This window comes from Loxodonta africana, chromosome 2, assembly GCF_030014295.1.
Source record: "Loxodonta africana isolate mLoxAfr1 chromosome 2, mLoxAfr1.hap2, whole genome shotgun sequence".
Taxonomy (NCBI): Eukaryota; Metazoa; Chordata; class Mammalia; order Proboscidea; family Elephantidae; genus Loxodonta; species Loxodonta africana.
Window position 1 is genome coordinate 162,064,745 of NC_087343.1, and position 20,748 is coordinate 162,085,492.

Consider the following 20,748-nt stretch of genomic DNA (forward strand, 5'->3'; position numbering starts at 1 on the left):
CACAAAATGATACATGTTGGAGAGGTTATAGAGAGACTGGAATACTTATGCACTGCTAGTGAGAATGTAAAATGGTACAACCGCTTTGGAAATCAATTTGACACTTTCTTAAAATGCTAGAAATAGAAGTACCATATGATCCAGTAATCCTACTACTGGGAATATATCCTAGAGAAATAAGAGCCATCACACGAATAGATATATGTACACCTATGTTCATTGCAGCAATGTTCACAACAGCAAAAAGATGGAAACAACCAAGATGCCAACCAACAGAGAAATGGATAAACCAACTATGGTACATACACACAATGGAATACTACACAATGATAAAGAACAATGATGAATCCATGGAACTTCTCAACAGCATGAATGAATCTGGAGGGCATTATTACGCTGAGTGAAATTAGTCAGTCAAAAAAGGACAAATATTGTATGAGACCACTATTATAAGTACTTAAGAAAAGGTTTAAACCCAGAAAACATTCTTCGATGGTTATGAGTGTGAGGGAGGGAGGGAAATGGAAATTCACTAACTAGATAGTAGAGAAGAATCATCTTAGGTGAAGGGAAGGACAGCACGCAATAGAAGGGACGTCAGTATAACTGAACTAAACCAAAAACTAAGAAGTCTTCTGAACACAACCAAATACTTTGAGGAACAGATTAGCTAGGGCTGGGGTCTGGGGACCATGGTTTCGGGGAACCTTTAAGTCAATTGGCATAACAAAATTTATTACAATAAGATAATGTTCTACATCCCACTTTGTTGAGTGATGTCTGGGGTCTTAAAAGCACGTGATCAGCCATCTAAGATATATCAATTGGTCCCAAACCACTTGGAGCAAAGGAGAATGAAGAACACCAAAGACACAAAGAAAATATTAGCTCAAGAGACGAAAAGTCCACATAAACCAGAGACTCCATCAGTCTGAGACCAGAAGAATTGGATGGTGCCTAGCTACCACCAATGACCACCCTGACAGGGAACAAAACAGACAGCCCCTGAGGGAGCTAGAGAAAAGTGTGGAGCAGAACTCAAATTCACGTAAAAAGGCCAGACTTAATGGTCTGACTGAGACTGAAGGAACCTCCCTAAAACCATTCCCGAAACCCACTCTTCGGACAAGGATTAGACTGGACTATAAAACATAACATAATACTCTTAAAGAGTGCTCTTCTTAGTTCAAACAGATACATGAGACAAAATGGGTGGCAGGATAAGGCAGGAAGGGACAGGAACTGGTAGGATGGAGTGGAAAGGGGGAGTGTACTGTCACATTATAGGAATTACAACTAGTGTCATGTAACAATATGTGCATAAATTTTGCATGAGAAATTAACTTGAGATGTAAACCTTCACCTAAAGCATGCGCGCGCACACCCCTCCACCCCACACAAAGAATTAAGGCAATTATCAAAAAAAAATATGAATTTAAGAAAGAATTTGGAAGTTTACAAGTAGAGATTAAAGGGAACTAGAGAACACCAAGAAATTTGAGGCTTCGGAGGAGATTGAAAACCTAAAAATGGCCTGGGGGCGGAGTCTGGCCTCCCCCAACTTTGTAAGGGGAAAGAATCAAGGTTACCAACCTAAGGCTGATTCCTATGATGTGGGGGTCAGATTCGCCTCCTATCTCTGCCATTTTTACCAATTCTGACAGCAACCATATCTTGCACAGCACTCTTTTAGGTTCGATAATTCACTGCAATGACCACACAGAACTCACAGACCATACTCACAATTATGGGGTTTATTAGGGAAATAACAGTTACAATTGTTGCAATATATAATACATATTGCAGAGGTTTTTTCCCAGAGTTTATGGCAAACATAATAATGACTTGTTTGAACTAAATCATCTGACCTAGGCAGTATGCCTTCCTTGAGATTTTAATAGATTTTGGCAAACTTTCCCCTCATATTGCTGAGTGTCTTTGCAAACATTTAAGAGGCTTCTCATGATGGTTATAATTAAACTTCAAAGAGAACAGGCAAAGCCAGATATTTAGTTGGGCTGGAACTATTTCCTTTTTTCCATTGTTGCCAATGCACAATTCGCTCTACTTGTTTTCCATCATATTTTCCAGAGGATGAATAAATGTTACCATGTAGACAGTAGGGAAAGTCAGTATGTGAGCAAGAATTTTTTACTGCTCTCTGATCCATAGTTAGCACTCATTTCATCTAATATGCCTATTATTATATCTTTCATCTTGGGACACTATGCACAATGCAAACATTAGCAAGGCAATCAAGAATCTTCTTACACTATTTTCAGTCTCCTTTTCAACTATCCTTACCAGGTATCTTATTCTCTAGCCACATTGAGCTACTGCATAGTCAGTAGTCTTCACACATTCATGTCTATCATCATGGATTTCAGCAGCCCCCATTACTATCCCAATAAAGAGCCAACCAACCTTATTTTGTGACAGAACTCATATTTATCCTTCAAAATTGACATTTGCACCACTATCATTTTTATGAGGCCTTCTCTGATGACGCCATCTTAGCAAAATTAATTGCTTCATTATTTATGCTTCCGTAGCACTTTGCAAACATATATTTTCTATAATGTGAGCACATTATATTCAAATTATACCTTATACATCTGACTTGCTAAACTGTGAGCTCCTTGCGAAGAACAACACAATGTTATAAGCACTATATTTAAGGTATGTGCCTATGCTATGAGAACTTACAGGAGGCAAAGCCAAAAAATCGTTCGAAATCACTGAAAAAAACTCAATATTCAAAGAGTGGCATAGAAAATTTGAGTCAGTTTAGAGAAGATAACCCAAAATAATAATAATAATAAATGAGACGGGCAACTAAAGTATGAAAACAATTGCTTTTTTTTTTCATTAAAAAAATACTTTATGACCTTGCTCACAGACCAGAGAAATCAGTTGTTGTTAGTTGCTGTCGAGTTGGATCTGACTTATGGTAATCTTATGTATAATAGAGTAAAGTGTTGCCTGGTTCTACACCATCTTCATGATTTTTGGTGTGGACTCAAAGTAAAATCAGTAGAGGAATTTAAAAGCAAAATAAGATATACCCCTGCTTTACCCTTAAGATCATTATAATTTCAAGGCTAGAACACATGAATCAATTAGAAAATAATGAAACATAGTAATTTAATACCTAACTACGTGGAATAAATTTATAAAAGTTCTGAGAAGAGTGAGATAAGAAATCACAGGAATAGACTTTAGCCCTGTTCCTTGAACAATTTTATTGATAAACTTGATCCAATCATTGAGGGAGAGAGTCTATGTCAGGACTCAAAAAGATCTCAACATATAGGGAGTTATTCCTGATCAAATTGAATAAAATGAAACTTGATGCAAGGCTCTCTATGCAAGCCAAGAAAATGAACTATATAAGGGCAGGATGGTAGACATATGACTTCATATTTAAAGCATGCTTTCTATATCTTCGTTTAGTTCAGTTATAAAAATATTGACTGAGATAGTATTCTCTTTCTCCTAGTTACATTAATTCGTCCATCAGCACCTTTATGTTCAGTTGTTCAACAAGTTATAGTGGGTGACTCATATATTTTCATGTGTTGCATGAAAGAACTTATCTAATATCTTACTGATGTTCAAGCTTATTACGTTTACTGTATTCCCCAAACCTACCACTCTAGTTACCTCATCAAAGAAGAAAAAAAAGTTATTCTGACCTAAGTTTTTGATACCTAAGGATCATGGCTTCTTATCACGGTGTTCCTAAGCCCGTAATTTACAGATAGCTTCTTGAATCTTATCTGAATTAATGTTCAGCTACGACACTTAAACTTAAGAGATTTGAGGAGGCTTAATATAAAAACACATACACAAAATTCAACTTTAAAAAATGAATTCAAAAAGAAATATCCAAAAACTAGAAAAAGGAAAAAACAAAACAAGAAAGCAAATAAGGAAGGGAGAGATATTTGAATAAAATAGAGATTTTCTTAATCCTGTATTAAGATTTAAATGCTGGTGGCGTAGTGATTGAGAGCTATGTCTAATAATCAAATGGTTGGCAGTTCTAATCCACCAGGCACTCCTTGGAAACTCTACGGGTCAATTCTACTCTGATCTATAGGGTAGCTATGAGTTGGAATCAACTCATGGAAATGGGTTTGGTTTTTTGGTTTTTATATTAAGATTTATAATATCAGTGAACTACTCAAAGTTTTATATAGCAAAATATACTTTATGACTTAGTTTGATTTTCGTTGTAGCTAAAGTGGCTTTGATCTTATTCAAATGGGATATAAAGGAAGTGTGGATTGTGAAATAGAGGTGATGAATGGTACAGGTTGTATGAATTGGATGGAGAGAGAATTGCCACTCAAGGATCTGCAAATTGCAAAATCTGACTCCCAGTTATGTGTTAAGTTGTCTATCCTTTCTTGCTTGAGAATCAGTGAGTATAAGAACCTAGTATACAGGGATATAAAAGTTTACAAGACTGCAGTCTTGTTCAAAAACATCTATAGGGAATAAAGAAAATGAAAGGAGAATGGTAGAAACCCAGAGTTAAGCTGATATTTATACGTTTATAAAAAGGCATAAGATGTAATATGGAAAATGCTGATTAAAATAGTTATTATTGATCTCTGGTAAACATGTGATTATTTAAAATCATATTTTTGGAATAAGTATTTGTGGAATAATTCCTAAATACAAGACGGGATTTGAGAATTAAAGATTAACCAGATGTAGGCTGTAAAACACTTATCTGTGCCTTACTGAATATGCGAAGGCATTCAGCTATGTGGATCATAACAAATTATGGATAACAATGCAAAGAATAGAAATTTCAGAACACTTAATTGTGCTCATTTGGAAATGTAGACGAATCAAGAGGCAGTTGTTCCAACAGAACAAGGGGATACTGCATGGTCCAAAATTGAAAAATGGTGCAGCAAGGTTATATTATTTCACTTTATTAATTCAATCTGCATGCTTAATAAATAATCTGAGAAGCTGGAATATATGAAGATGATGCAGCATCAGCATTAGAGGAAAATTTGTTAACAACTTGCCATATGCAGAAATATAACCTTGGTTTCCAAAAATGAAGACAACTTGAAGCACGTATGCAGGTCAATGACTACAGCTTACAGTATGGATTACACCTGAACCTGAAGAAAATAAAAATTCTCACAGATGGAATGATAACATCATGATAAATGGAGAAGAAATTAAAGCTGTCAATGATTTCATTCTATTTGCATCAACAATTAATGCCTATAGAAACAGCATTCAAGAAATCAAATGACATGTTACATTGGGAAAATCTGCTGCAAAAAAAAAAAACAAAACTCTTCAAATTAAAAAAAAAAAGTCACTTTGATGACCATAGCATATCTGACCCAAGCTGCTGTGGTCTTCTCAATTGCCTCATATCCATGTGTCAGTTGAACAATGATAAGGGAAGATGGAAGAATTGATGCGTTCAAATTGTGGTGTTGAGAAAAAATATTGAAAATACTATGGTCTGCCAAAAGAATGAACAAATCAGTCTTAGAAGAAATACGACCAGAATATTCCCTAGAAAAAGGGACTTGACTTGCTTTGGACATGTCATTAGGAAAGACCAATTGCTAGAAAAGGACATATTTGGTAAAGCAGAAGGCTAGCATAAATGAAGGAAACCCTCAGTGAGATGGATTAGTGCAATAGCTGCAACGATGGACCCAAACATACCAACAATAATGAAGATGGTTCAGGACCAGGTAATGTTTTCCTCTGTAATACTAAGGTTGTCAGGAGCCAGTCCTGACTTTTCAACTAATAATAACAACAAGAAGGTATAGAATGTCCACAAGGAGCATCTAGAAAAATAGACGAGATATCAAATGGGTATAATATTAAAAGATAGAATAGTTTCACAAGACGAGAACAGATATGTAACATAAGAATTAATAAGAAAAAAAATATTATTGTCAAAAGGCAGGACCCTCAAACCGAAATGTTTACAGTGGCCAGCAACAAGTTAGGCAAATGAGTGAAACAGGAGCACATAGGAGTGAAGCAGGTATGAATAAATGCCAGCTGGCTTTACCATAATAATGAGGGGCCCAAATGTTAACAGAAAAATATGTTTTTTTTATTTTTATTTTATGTTAAATACTCAAATTCTAAAAGTTGTGGGATAATTAAAAAAAAAAAAAATTAAACACCATGTGGAACAAAGGAAATACATTGATAAGCCAGAGATGATCTTAAAGCTACCAATTTAGGATGTCTGCTTTAATGGATTAAGAAAGGTTCCGTGAAGAGTACTGTAATTTAGATGTCTCATTATACGATTTATTGACTTCTCACTGTATGATCTATACACGTAGAGATTACAGAACTGGTAAAGGTAATACATGAATTAAGGTAGGAAAACAGGAATATAAGAGAAATAAATGAGAAACTATGTAGACTTTATTTTGGAAGGAGTGTAAGGCCTATTGTGGGGAGGAGCAGGAAATACAGTATTATGAGCATTTAAGAAAGAAGGTGAGGATGACTAGTAGTCTACATAGATTTATTAAGAGAATATCATGCCAAGCTTGCCTCATTGCATTTCATAAGGGTGAAAAGCTTGGCATCATGCCGGAATAAATATGAATATTGAATTCAGTAAAGTAATCTCTTAGGGATAAATTGGTGAAATATCTTCGTTTTGTTTAACATTTTGTCGGTAACATTGAGGATGACTAAGAAGACATGTTTAATAAGTTTATCATAGATTAAAAAACTGGGAGAATTTGCTAATGTGATGGCATACTAAAGACTAAAACAATCTTGAGAGACTCAGTACAAAGTTTGGACAAAAAAATAAAGGCATTTGTGAGCCAAGCAAGTCAGTAAACTTGGTATAAGATAGAAAAAAAGTCATTCTTACTAAGAATACTAAGACTCAGAGAGGTAAATTAACATTTATCAAATTACGTAGTCTGAGACAGAAGTGAAGGGTACATCCCAGGTCCATCTGGCATCAAAATCTATGCTCTTTCTTTTTATTTTAGTTTTTTAGGACGTCTGGGGGCCATACAGTCAGGGTTTCTCCAGTCTCTGTCAGGCCAGCAAGTCTGGCCTTTCTTTTTGAGTTAGAATTTTGTTCTACATTTTTCTCCAGCTCTGTCTGGGACCTTCTGTCATGATTCCTGTCACAGCAGTCAGTGGTGGTGGCCAGGCATCCTCTAGTTGTACTGGACTCAGTCTGGTGGAGGCTGTGGTAGATGTGGTCCATTAGTTCTTTGGACTAATCTTTGCCTTGTATCTTTAGTTTTCTTCATTCTTCCATGCCCCCAAAGAGGTGATACCAGTGGAGTGTCCTAGATGGTCACTCACAGGCTTTGAAGACCCCAGACACTGCTCACCACGGTAGAATGTAGAACATTTTCTTTATAAATTATGTCATGCCAGTTGAGTTAGATGTTCCCCGAGACCATAGTCCCCACAGCCCTCAGCCCAGGAATTTGGACCCTCAGGGAGTTTGGATGTGTCTATGGAGCTTCCATGACCTTGCCTTGGACAAGCTGTGCTGGCTTCCCCAGTACTCTGTACTGTATTACCGTTCATCAACGTTACCACTTATCTATTGTCTATTTAGTGCTTTTCCATCCCCACCATTCCCCACCCTCATAACCATCAAAGATTGTTTCTTTTTGTGTGTAAACCTTTTCATGAGTTTTTATAGTAGTGGTCTCATACAATATTTGTCCTTTTGTGATTGACTTATCTCAGTCAGCATAATGCCCTTCAGATTCATCCATGTTATCTTTGCTCTTTATTGTTGAATAATATTCCATTGTGTTTACGTACCACAGTTTATCCTTTTGTCTGTTGATGAGCATCTAGGTTGTTTCCATCTTTTTGCTATTGTGAACAATGCTGCAATGAATATGGGTGTGCATATGTCTATTCGTGTGGTGACTGTTATTTCTCTAAGATATATTCCTAAGGGTGGGATTGCTGCATCATATGGTATTTCTATTTTTAGCTTTCTAAGGAACCGCCATATCATTTTCCAAAATGGTTGTATCTTTTTGCATTTCCACCAGTAGTGCATAAAAGTTCCAATCTCTCTGCAGCCTCTCCAACATTTGTTATTTCCTATTTTATTGATTTGTGCCAGTAATGCCGGGGTGAGATGGTATCTCACTGTGGTTTTGATTTGCGTTTCTCTAATGGTTTGTGATCATGAGCATTTCCTCATGTGTCTGTTGGCCGCTTGAATGTCTTCTTTGGTAAAGTGTATATTCATTCCCTTTGCCCATTTTTCATATTGGATTATTTGTCTTTTTATTGTAGAAATGTTACATTTTCTTGTAGGTTTTAGAGATTAGACCTTTGTCTGATTTGTAATAGCCAATTTTTTTTTTCCCCCAGTCTGTAGGTTCTCTTTTTATTCTGTTGGTGAAGTCTTTTGATGAGCATAGATGTTTAATTTTTAGAAAATCCCAGTTACCTAGCTTATCTTCTGGAGTTTGGGCATTGTTGGTTGTGGTTTGTGTCCTGCTAATGCTGTGTATTAGGGCCTCTATCATTGATCCTATTTTTTCTTCTATGAACTTCATAGTTTTGGGCTTTATATTTAGGTCTTTGTTCCATTTTGAATAGTTTTTGTATATGGTGTGAGGTATAGGTCCTGTTTCATTTTTTGCAGATGGACACCCAGTTTTGCCAGCACTGTTTGTTAAAAAGACTGTCTTTTCCCCATTTGATGGACTTTGAGCCCTTGTCGAAGATCAGGTGACCATAGGTGGATGGGTTTACATCTGGGTTTCTCTATTCTGTTCCGTTGGTTAATGTACCTGTCATTTACCAGTACCAGGCTGTTTTGACTACCATAGCTGTATAGTAGGTTCTGAGGTCAGGTAGTGCTAGTCTTCCTACTTTATTCTTCTTCTTCAATAGTGCTTTACTTACCTGGGGTTCTTCACTTTTTGCATAGAGTTAACGATAAGTTTTTTCATCTTTTTAAGGACTGTTGTTGGTATTTGGATTGGGAGTGCATTGTATTTGCAAATTGTTTTGGGTAGAATTATTATTTTTCCAATGTTGAGCCTACCTATCCATGGGCATGATATGTTTTTCCATTTATGTAAATCTCTTTTGGGTTCTTTAAGTAGTGTTTTGTAGTTTTCTTTGTATAGGTCCTTTAGATCCTTGGTTAGAGTTATTCCTAAGTATTTTATTTTTTTAGGGGCTCTATGCTCTTTCTTATCAATCAGAGAGTGATGATTTATAAGTACTAAGTCTATTCTCAGGAGAAATGTAAATGTTTCTTTAAACCATATTGAATGGAAGAATGAGGTAAATATCCTTAAGGCCACGATCAATGAATGAGTCTCTTTTTTTCTGATACAACATTACTGAAGAATGGGCCTAATATACTGAATAGAATGGGATTAAATTTTGTATCAGCTATGGTTTATAACTATCAAAAAATAAAATTTTCTTATTTTTTATTTTAACTGTTCTCATCTTGATTTCACAGTAATAACACTAAAAGTTTATCTTTCCAACTTAAAGTATTTCAATCTCAGTCATTCGAAAAACCTTTATTGAGTACCTATTGTTAACCATAATCAAAAGTACAGAGTATATCACATTGGACAAAATCAACAAAATTTCTCCCCTTAAGGATGTCACATTTTACTAAGTGAATGTGTCTTTCTGATTCTTCCTTTTCATTGGTTCTCCTCATTCTTCATTCATGAAAAATCCTGAACATGCTATATGAATCTAGGAGAAATCTTATACAACTTTATGACATCGACAGAGCAGTGTTTCATTACATCAGTCCCTGGTGAGGCGTTTTTTACCAGTCGGTTCCTGGATATTGACTTCTATTCTCCCAGGAGTTACTTTAGTGAAACATGTCTCCTCTGGTCACTGTACATCCTGCCTGTCCCCCTCCCCTCCACTTTTTATCTGTCTGATGTGCTAGCACCCTCTGCTGAATTATGGTTCTCACCTGTCAAATTTTCTCTTGTAATGTCTCTTTGTGCCTCCTCGCCCTGAAATCAAAACTCTCCAGTTCATCAGCTCTCTCGGTACTTACCTATTCTGGGTACTATGAATTTTTGCTGCATTTTCTGATCTTCATTGAAACATGAGAGATTCCATGAAACTGCTCTCAACTCAAAATACCTAGACACCTCCTTGTTATTGCCACTCTGCTGAACCCATTTCAGGCTAGACGATGCATCTTCATCCTCCTCCGCGAGGCAGGGATTGAGCGCTAAGTCAGGAAAGTGACTTCTAACTCTGGAACTTCTTTTTCCTTGTCTTCCAGACCCTTCCCCTCAGTGCTAGGAAAGATTTCTTCTATTTCCTCTGTGGTCAAATTGAGTTCCAAGAAAAATAATTTTCTCTCTGAACAAAAATCAAATAGTTTCAAAAAAAAAAAAAAATTCCTGATTTTAGAATAATATATGGCTACCAGTAACTAGTTGCTTTCAAGTTGCTTCAGACTCGTGGTGACTCCTTGTTTGCAGAGAAGAACTGCACTCCATAGGGTTTTCAAGGCTGTGACCTTTTGGAAGGAGATAGCCAGGCCTCTCTTCCTAGGTGCCTGTGGGTGGGTTCAAACTGCCAACCTTTTGGTTAGTAGTCAAGTACTTAACCTATTGCACCACTTAGAAAAAAAAAAAAAAAAAGAACCATTGCCATAGAGCTGATTCCAATTCATAGCCACCCTACAACGTCCAGCATATGGCTACCCAGCCCATACCCAGTGCTGTCTACGGACCTTAAAAAGGCCCCTTCATAATTTAATGTTGAGCAGTGATTTTATCAAGATGGTGGCTGTCCCTCCTTGAAAATATGCCTTTACCTCATGACCTAGGTTAAATGGTGAAAGACCTCAAGGGCCTAGGGCATAAGGATACAAGTGACTGAGAAGTGATATTTCAAAACAGTACCTTTTACTATGTATGAGCAATATTGGGGGACGGAAAATGTTTATGTTTCAATTAAATATTAAAACACACAAACACAAGTATATGTGTATTGGACTCAACCTAGGCATTCTAAAAACAATGAAGCTGCACCTCAGCAGATGAAATGCAATTTTCGAATCAGTAGCAAAACTTGTAGAATCAAAATTAAGATCTCTTAAAATGTTTATTAAATAAAATGTGGATGAGTTTGTAGATACTACCCTAATGGTGATATTTGTGAGTAAAAGTATAGTATTTACATAATAAATTAGAGATGGAAAAATATAATCTCACAGTACTCTTGTCTTTAATTACATAAAACAAAGTGTGAATAGCTATATTTTGGGAGTCAACTGCATGAATGTTAGGACTACATTCTAGTATGTCTGTTTAAGAGCCCTGATTTCTATTGCCTTCTCTTACACCTGCCTTTCTTTTTTTCTTTTCCCTGTTTCATTTTTTTTTTGCATGAATCAATTCATTGAAATACCCTTAAAAGTTAAGATTCTTAAAACATACCCTGTTTTTCCTTCAAAGTGTTACAGAAAACAAAACTTAAAAGGCTCTCATCTACTTACTCTGCAGCCAAAAGACTAGAATTACACACAGCTTCTATAGTGTTTGTTAACATTTTTTTTCAGTAACTTCTTTATAACCTTCTATTATCTCAGCTTCTTATTTAAGAAGCTGATTCCTCAGAGATTGTTCCTTACCCTATCCTTAAAGCTGTATAAAAATAATTATTAAAAAAAAAACCTTTTAGATGGCCTCAGAAATTTAATAAAAATTATTATCCAAAGTGCTAGATTTCTTAAAGCACATATGCTGGAAATGTTCCCCTACATCACTCACAAACCAGTTCTTAGGTTGTGCTTTCCAGCTCCAAAACTCTGTATTGGTGAGAGCCAGGTAAATGCTGACTATGCAGAACTGAAGACTTTCAGAAAAGGGGGTCGACTCATTCTACTCAAGAAAGAGCAAAAACCTCATATTGAAGAAAAGCTCTTGAAGGTTGTCAGAGGCTGAGAAAGTTAAGCAAGATGGTGAATAAGACAAGAGCAACATTCAGGTGAACAGCGATTTTAAGTGTTTAGAGCAATTTTTTTTTTTTTTTAGAGCAAAGCATGAGAAGCAATGGCCATAAATAAAATATTCAGATGAGAGGGAGATGTTTAAAAATAAATTTTAGAAAGGCTACTGTGGACTTTATGATGCAACACTGCTGACTACCACTGCTATGTTATTTTTCATTATTTCTTAATGCTTATGAACAGTTGTCATTTTTAGACATGAGATTATGCTTAGATCAGCCCTGTACATTGTAGTCAAAGAAGGATGTCTTATTAGTCTAGTGCTGCTATAATAGAAATAATCACAGGTGGATGGCTTTAACAAAGAGAAATTTATTTTCTCACAGTCTAGGAGGCTAGAAGTCAGAATTCAGGGTGCCAGCTCCAGGAGAAGGCTTTCTTTCTCTGTTGGTTCTGGGGGAAGGTCCTAGTTACCAATCTTCCCCCCGTCGAGTAGCTTCTCAGTGCAGGGACCTGGGTAGAAAGGATGCACTATTCTCCTGGCTCTTGTTTCTTGGTGGTATGAGGTCCACCTGTCTCTCTGCTCCCTCCTTTCTTTTATATCTCAAAAGAGATTGGCTTAAAACACCACCTAATCTTGTAGATTGGGTCCTGCCTCATTAACACAATGGCCACTAATCCCAACTCATTAACTCATAGAGACAGGATTTACAACACATCGGAAAATCACATCAAATGACAAAATGGTGTATGATCAATCAATCCTGGGCATCTCGGCCTAGCCAAGTTGACAGGTATTTTTTTGTGACACAATTCAATCCATGACAAAGGAGAAGAAGGCAAGGAGAAGAAGGCAAAAGATAGGAGAAAGCTGTGATTGTGGTATGGGAAGGAGGGAAAAAAAAATAGTGGCAGTACCCAAAACCAAGTATATGTGATGCGTTTTAAAGTTTCAAAGCTCTGCTCTTTACATTATCTCACCTAACAAGGCAAAAACAGTTCAATATCATGACAGGTATAACTGTTACTTGAAAATTTCATGGCTTTTCTTAAACAATTTTACATTTATATTTTTCTAAATACCCTCAGACTCCTCTTCTCGTAAAGTGTTCAGGAAAAATCTAAATATGACTTCAAGATTCTTCTTTCATGTCTTTTTACTTTTAGTGTCTAGCATCTGACCTACAACTTTCTGTAAGGAACTTACACATTATGTACATATGAGTGTGTGTGTGTGTGTGTGTGTGTGTGTTCACGCCACCTTAGAATGAAACTGCTTTTAATGCTTGCAAGCATAGTTTTTCCTCCCTTTTTATTATTCTTCCCTCTTCCCTCTGCCGGCTATTTTCTCCTCTCTTTTTTATTCTCTTTAAGTTCAGGTCTTTGAAAAATTTTCTCAGAGGCAATTAAAAGAAAATCTTCCTTGTTTATATCATAGTCAGGCTCCATTTGTGATTAAAAAAAAAAAAAAAAAGCCATAGCATCCTGTTTGATGATCAGATTCAATAATCTTTATTCACCATTTCTAAAGACAGAAAATTCATTGTAAATATTGAGATGGATCAAATTAAAGTTTCTACAAATGTGCATTTTCCAAAAAGAAAAGAAATGTCCTCAGACAAAGGAGACAATATCTGAATTATGTATATATTTTTCTCAAAGTGAAAAAATTTAACATTTTAAATAGCTGTTTATGAATTAAGACAAACTTTCTCATTATCGTTACAGCCAAAAACCTTTAACTGCTCCCTCAGAGAAAGTTACGGAATCCCAATAAATTGGTTATGACAGTTAATGAGATTCATCTAATCTACATGAAATGCATTTTTTCAAGGAGTTAAAATATGGAGAGCTTTACTATGACTGCTCTCTTTACTTTGCAAAAAAAGGAGAAATGCTAAACATTAATCATTTCAAGTTTATTAGTAACTTTCTGAAGTGAATTAAAAATTTTCTTTTTACAAATTAAATTTAAAAACCATACATTGAGCCCTTTGGTCATTTTGATTCAAAAATCAAAAATCACTGGCATTTGACTGAGGTCTTGATTAAAAAATGAACAAGCTGATTCGTGCCCAGAAAATGCTTTCTGTGATGCAGTTCCAGTGACCATGTAGAATACCTGCTTTCTCTAGGCACACCTTGGCTAATTTGGACTCCGAAAATCCCCGTGACGCCCAAGATTTCATTCCCCTGTGTTTACTCATCTGGACGACAGACATGTAGTACCTGTCTGAAAGAGACACAGGGATCACGTGGAGCTTCAGCAGTGAATCATTCCTTTAATGTAGCGAAAACCTAGAGGGAAGAACAGGGAGGATGTATTGGTTGTTAGGAAAATGTAGACTACCAGTGGAAAATAACATCCTCTATTAATAAGATCTGAGGTATGACTCACATAATTGTCCTAATTTTTTAGATTAATGTGGAACATGAAGCATTTCTTTAAGTTGATGACAGGTGCCAAGAAACACCTAAAGTGAAAAGGGCTGTGTACGGTTTTAGAATGTGATTTTATAAAGAAGGTGGAGATCCCAACTCCCTCTATCATGTCTATATATATATAGGTGTGAGTATGTATGTTTTAGTGCTTCCTGGAAAGTGTTTTGACCAAGAGCCTGAGGTGGACAAAACAGCCTTGATCTGAGTGAGCTTACTGGCACCATGAAAATATCAGGTGTCTTTCTGCTCCTTTCTCTGGCTCTTTTCTGCTTCTTCTCAGGTGAGTTTTTCCTTTTAAATTAATATCCAATGTTTACACCAAATTGGAAATGACAAGAGTTGCTATTCACCATATTTTAAAATCCCAACCATTTTTACATAAAACACTGATTCTGAGAGATCGTGGTAAGAATAATGATAATGATTGTGAGGATAAAAATGATGATGATAAAAATGGCTTTCAGTTATTCAGCATATACAGTATTCTAGGCAACGTAGTGAGGGTTTTTATGCACTGTGCCCAATACACAGAAGGTATTCATATCCCTATTTTATATGTAAGATAAAGGTGGTACAGAGAAGTGAAGATATTTTCCAAAGACTTGCAAGGAGATGGAGAAAAATTAAAAATTTGAATCTAGATCTTCCAGACCTCAAAATTGACATTTGTTCCATAAAAGAGGCCTGGAAGATAGATAATTACATTAAATATTTACTTGGATTTCAAAGGCAAAGGAAAATTTTTCTGTCCTCGGTTATCCTTGCACACATGGACTCAAATAATTGAAATTGAATCAATCAAGGATAAAAAAGGCAACTCAAGCTTTAGAATGCAAAACATAGATGCTGCTGGTGAATTAAACAAGTTTTCAGGCAGAGCAATATCTTTGTACACCTTAATGAATAATCATCATATAGTCAATGAATTAAAATGGTTCAGAGGACAATCATATTGTACTCTGATGATTTTATCCGATGGAATAGGACAATCTGAATGAATAGGGTCCCATATCTATTTCTTTCCTTTTTTTGTCTTTTCATTCTATGGTGTTGTAGATGAAGAAGCACATGCTAAGATCTCTAGACCAAAGACGTGTTTTTTTTCTCTTCCACTAATGGCCCATGCAAACTTTTGGGGAAATAGCTTTCTGAGATATTCAGTCATTTGTAAAATGCTAGAATGAGACTAAGCCATAGGATCTTCTATGTTGTATATCATTTCTATGACAACAGTGGATGAATTTTACTGCTATCGAGAATTTAAATGACTGAACATATAAAAAATTTTTTTCAGTAAGACTGAACAGATAGAGAAGACATTGTCAGCTGGAAGTTAGTTATATTTACATAAAAGTACATTTAGAAATACAAAAAATGGATAAAGAATTCCTTTGATATTATAAAGTGGGATTACTCAATCCAAATAAATTGAACGGGTAGCTCAGTCCACCGTTGAGATGGCAGAAAAAAGATACCTGAATGTATTAAAACTTATTTACAAAGATAGTATCAAAAATTAATTACTGTCCTCTTATTGCCTCACTTTACAAAGGTGGGTTACTCTTTTAATTGGATTTGGCTGACAAATACACTTATCAAAAAATATGGGGTCCTAAGAGCCCATGGAGGACTAGGAGGACATAGTGTCTAAGAGCCTTAATGTTGAGATGGAGATTAATAAATTTCAGTACGGCATTTTTAGTTTATAGCTGTGTGATCTTTCTGAGCTTCATTTTCCTCGTTCGTAAAATGAGATATAAAAGGACTGCCCCCATATAGGGAATTAAATGAGAATACCTGTAAAGTGCTTAACATATTGGCTGGGACCTAGTAAGTGTTCAACAAATATCTACTAATAATATTATTACCCTTTTTGTGTTAAAGTTTAATGAAATGTGTACTAGTTTGGACTCAGAAATTCTGCATTTTAATCCTGATTTAGTAGGCTTGCCATTTCTTACACATACCACTCCACAAAAGATGTTGGATAAATCCTTTTGCTTTGGATCACAGTTTGGCATAGTGGAGAAATTTTTCAATATTGTTATAGCAAATTTTCTTTTGTAATAAAAATCAATTAGAGTGGTAGCAAAAATATAAACTTTCAGGCCCTCCTGGTCTTACATAGTAAAGTTTTTTAAGAGATTGACTTAAAGCTCTGTGTTTTTAAACAACCACCTTCACTGCTACTTATGTATCAACAAGGTTGGAAATCACTCAGTAGATGAACAGTAACCTCCACTCAAACTTAAAAGCCTCATTCTCCCCTTGTCTCCATTGATAAAGAATGTACTTTCATGTATTTGGATTTGTCATCACACTTGTGCAGGCTATCATTGGAGAAGAATTGAACTTATCCAGCACCTTCTCTCTTTGAAGTGTCCTTGGACTTGCATGTGAGGGATGTTGCTGGAACAGCAGTGCAGAGATCAAAACTCGGGAGCCCATACCAGAATTGGGCCTAGGACTTTTATTTCACTGGTTGAACTACTGAGGTAGTTAGCCACAAACTAACTTCACACACTGAAACGTAAAGAGGGTGTAAGAAAGAGAGAGAACCAAGAAGGTATATATGGATTTTTTTTTTTTTTCTCTCCCAGGAATTTAGAGAGATACATAAGGAGAAATGAATTATAGGGGGGAACATGAGTTGACCTATATTAGGGCCAATTCATTAAAGCTTAATATAGAAGGTAGAAAAAAAAATTGGGGCTCAAATAATAAACAACAAAGTTAACCCCTTCCTCAAATACCTAAAACAAAGTTTTTTGGGAGGGCTGAATGGACTGAATCTTTGGACGTCAAAGCTCGTGGTGACTTTCCGATGCAACTTCTCCAAAATAAGATCAGAAATGATAAAGTCTTTCAAACAGTAAATTAATGACAGGGCCAGGACTGTAACATGAATCTCCAGATTCTTAATCTATTTTCTTCTGACCCACCCTGACCTCTTCCACACATTGCCTTCTCAAGGTCCATGTCCTTACATCATCTACAAAACTTCTACACGTCCCTATGTGAGCAGGTGTAAAGAGTTAAGTAGGCATGCTACGATTTGCTGAAAAGGCCAGGGGGCCAGAATAGAAACACTCCAAGCTTGGGGATTTCTTAATTTTATAAATCCTACTTTTTGCGTGTTCAGAAATTACTGATTTTTTTATTTTTTATTTCCAGGTGTCTTCAGTCAAGGAAGACAGGTCAGTGCATATTTTTATCTTGTCTTCAGACCTGGGTGGTGCTTGTTTGGTATTCCCTGGCCAAAAAGAGGCTTGTCTAATGGGTATAAGAGCAAAAACTAAGAGCAAGCAGGCCAAATGCAGAAATCAGCAGAAGTAATTAGCTTTTTAACTTTAATCACTCTATGAGTATACTATTTTCATTAATAATAATAAAAAAAAAAGAATAACATTTACATGAACTCCAGACTTTCTGGAGCCATGGAGGCTAGATGAACACCTGAAGCTATTGCTCTGAGATAATCTTAAAAACCTTAAATCAAAATTATTCCCTGAAGTCTTCTTAAAAAACAAACAATAGTTTAGCTTACCTATGTTAAGTTAAAATATGTCTGTCTTGAGCATTACGCACCTTTAAGAAATATCTATATGGGATAAAATTGACAATAGCAACTCGAAAAGTTAGATAGGAACCTTAGGGGGCAGTGAGTGTATGTTAATGAGGGCGGAACGACTCAGAAAAGGAGGGTGAGAATGGTTGCACAACTCGAAGAATGTATTCAGCATCACTGACGTGTAGAAATTGTTGAATTGGTGTATGTTTTGCTGTGTATATCCTCAACAATAACAACAACAAAATAAAATAAAAAAGAGACTAAACAACCATTTTTACATTTTATTAGAAAAGAATTAATACAAATAAAAATAGAATGGCTCTGCGACAAAAGTCATTCTCTAGCACTGATTTCACTGTGTGAACTTGGGCAAGTTACTTAACTTTTCTGAGCTATAATTTCCACAACTGTAGGAATGGGATAATATTATCCACCTCACAGAACTGTAATGAAATAAAAATTACATGAACTATGTGAAAGTGTTTGGTACTGATTACAAATTAAAAGTCTCTGAAGGAGTTACGGCAGGTGTTATTTATTTATTTTGTTTTAGAACGAAGTCAACTGAAAGTAGATAGGAAACTTAAACTTCTTTATTGAAAATACACACTCTGGTTTACTCAAATTAAAATACAATTTGGGATGAAAAATTTGGGTGGACAAAAATTACCTTCATTCTCTGACTGATTTTGTATCCAAATGAATTCACCAACTCCTTTCCGGATTTTTAATTCCGTCAAAAGATGACACAGATGAGTGGTATTTGCTCTGCCAACCCTGCTGCAGGACTCCTACTGAACATTTGTATTTGACCTTGGCACTAGTTCTTGTTTAGCCTTGGTGTGCCCAAGAGGCTTTGGTGCCAAAAATTTCCATACACTACTTCGAATCGATTGAAGGTGGCAATGGAGGTGAAATATATTTTTCAACACTGATATACCTACTATATTGCAAAAACGTGCTTTGTTTTGTTTTTATTTTAGCATCTTAGAAATGGGTCGCATCTTGCACTGGTGAAGGCTTGCAATTAACTTAAAGTGTGCGTGTGTATGTGCATGCGTGTAGGTGTGGTGTGTGCATGCGTGCGTTCCTGTGTGTGTTTATTGTCCACATGCAAGCACCCATGTGTGTTTGTAATACTATATAAAATTGTACATTGTAAAATTAATTTCCTCTTGTATTTAAATAACTATGGTCATACAGTACGTGTTGAATATAAAAACAAACAAACGAGGAAAGAAAATAAGATCCAGCCATATTCCTTTAGGTAGTAAAATATAATGATAAGACCATTACACATAGATATAAAAGATAAGGAATTTAAGCCCAGTTTTCTCATTGACACTCAAGTCATTTTCTATTTTTGATCTTTAATTTGCTAGATTTTTGATAAAATTTTCTGAAGTTTACTTAATATCTATTATTCACTGATTCCATTATTTTTCCCGGACCTACGTCTTACAAGAAGCAGGCAGCTTGCTTCAGTATCACCTGGGGTGCGTGGTGAAGTGGCAGATCACAGGGCACCGCAACGGGATTATTGGACAATAATTATCGTGTGAGGGCTCAGAATCTGCATTCTAATAGTTACGCAGGTGACTCATAAACAATAAAACCTGAACATTTTCAGGTAGGTAAGAGGAAGCAAGCTACCCTGGGAAGCATGGCTTTGGAGTCAGGCAATATAGATGAGACCTAATTCAAATATTTATTGGCTGTGTGACTTGAGGAAATTTTCTTCCCTTCTCTGTGCCTTTGTTTCCCCATTTGTAAGATGGAGGTTTGGATTCAATGATCTCTAAAACCCCCTTCTGCCCTATGTATCTCAATCATTATGAAACCCAACCTTTCCTGCCTAGGCTGCTGTTTCTTCTCTACTCACATATTAAGGGCAGTGATAGTGCCACACTCCCAAATGGCTTCAAAGCTACCATTTGTCCTCTGCTTGGCTGGGAGGAGGGTGGCAGTCTCAATGACAGGCAAACTGAGAAGTTGAAACTAACCTTGGGAACATGCCTGCTCAAGTCTGATCCAGCCTAGGCAAAAGGAAGAAAAATTTCCTTCGAGACTCAAGTCATATTTCTCATACCAAGGAGTCTCTCCATGATGAAACATCTGATGGGAGATTATAATAAGCAATATGAATTATAGATTTTTTCAATTGTACTTTCCATAAAAAGAAATTTCCAAGTTACCCAAAGAACATATATCCAGACTTTTGCATTTCGTGACCCAGTAAAATTTTTCCTATAAATATGAATAACTAATATTCCACTGAATCTTTCATTTGCCAGTTAAGAACATTAATATAACAAAAACAACAATCAAAAAATAAAATCAGTATTTACCATCACTAGCAATTCACTAAAAAGATTGTATTATAACACATTTGAAATATATAATCTCCGAATAGAGGTAGTCCTTCGAGCTGAATAAATTTTGCTTTTTCGAATCACTCACTACAGTGCCTTTATTTTTTGGAATTTTACTATCAGGGTCTGTTTTTGGAAAATGTTTCCTTAAAGGGATGTTTAAATGAATAGTTTGTTTTGTAATTTGTATAATAAGCCTCTCAAAAGCAGTATTTTGCTCAAAAGCAACCATTTTGTGTTATATTTTGGGGGATAGCTGCTTTTATTTGTATTTTAAACATAAAGATATGGTGAACTTTAGTATAGTTATTAAAACAAGGCTTTATGACTAGAGTGAGTTTTGGGCTCCTCATTTTTTAAATTATCATGATTTCACTTATAAT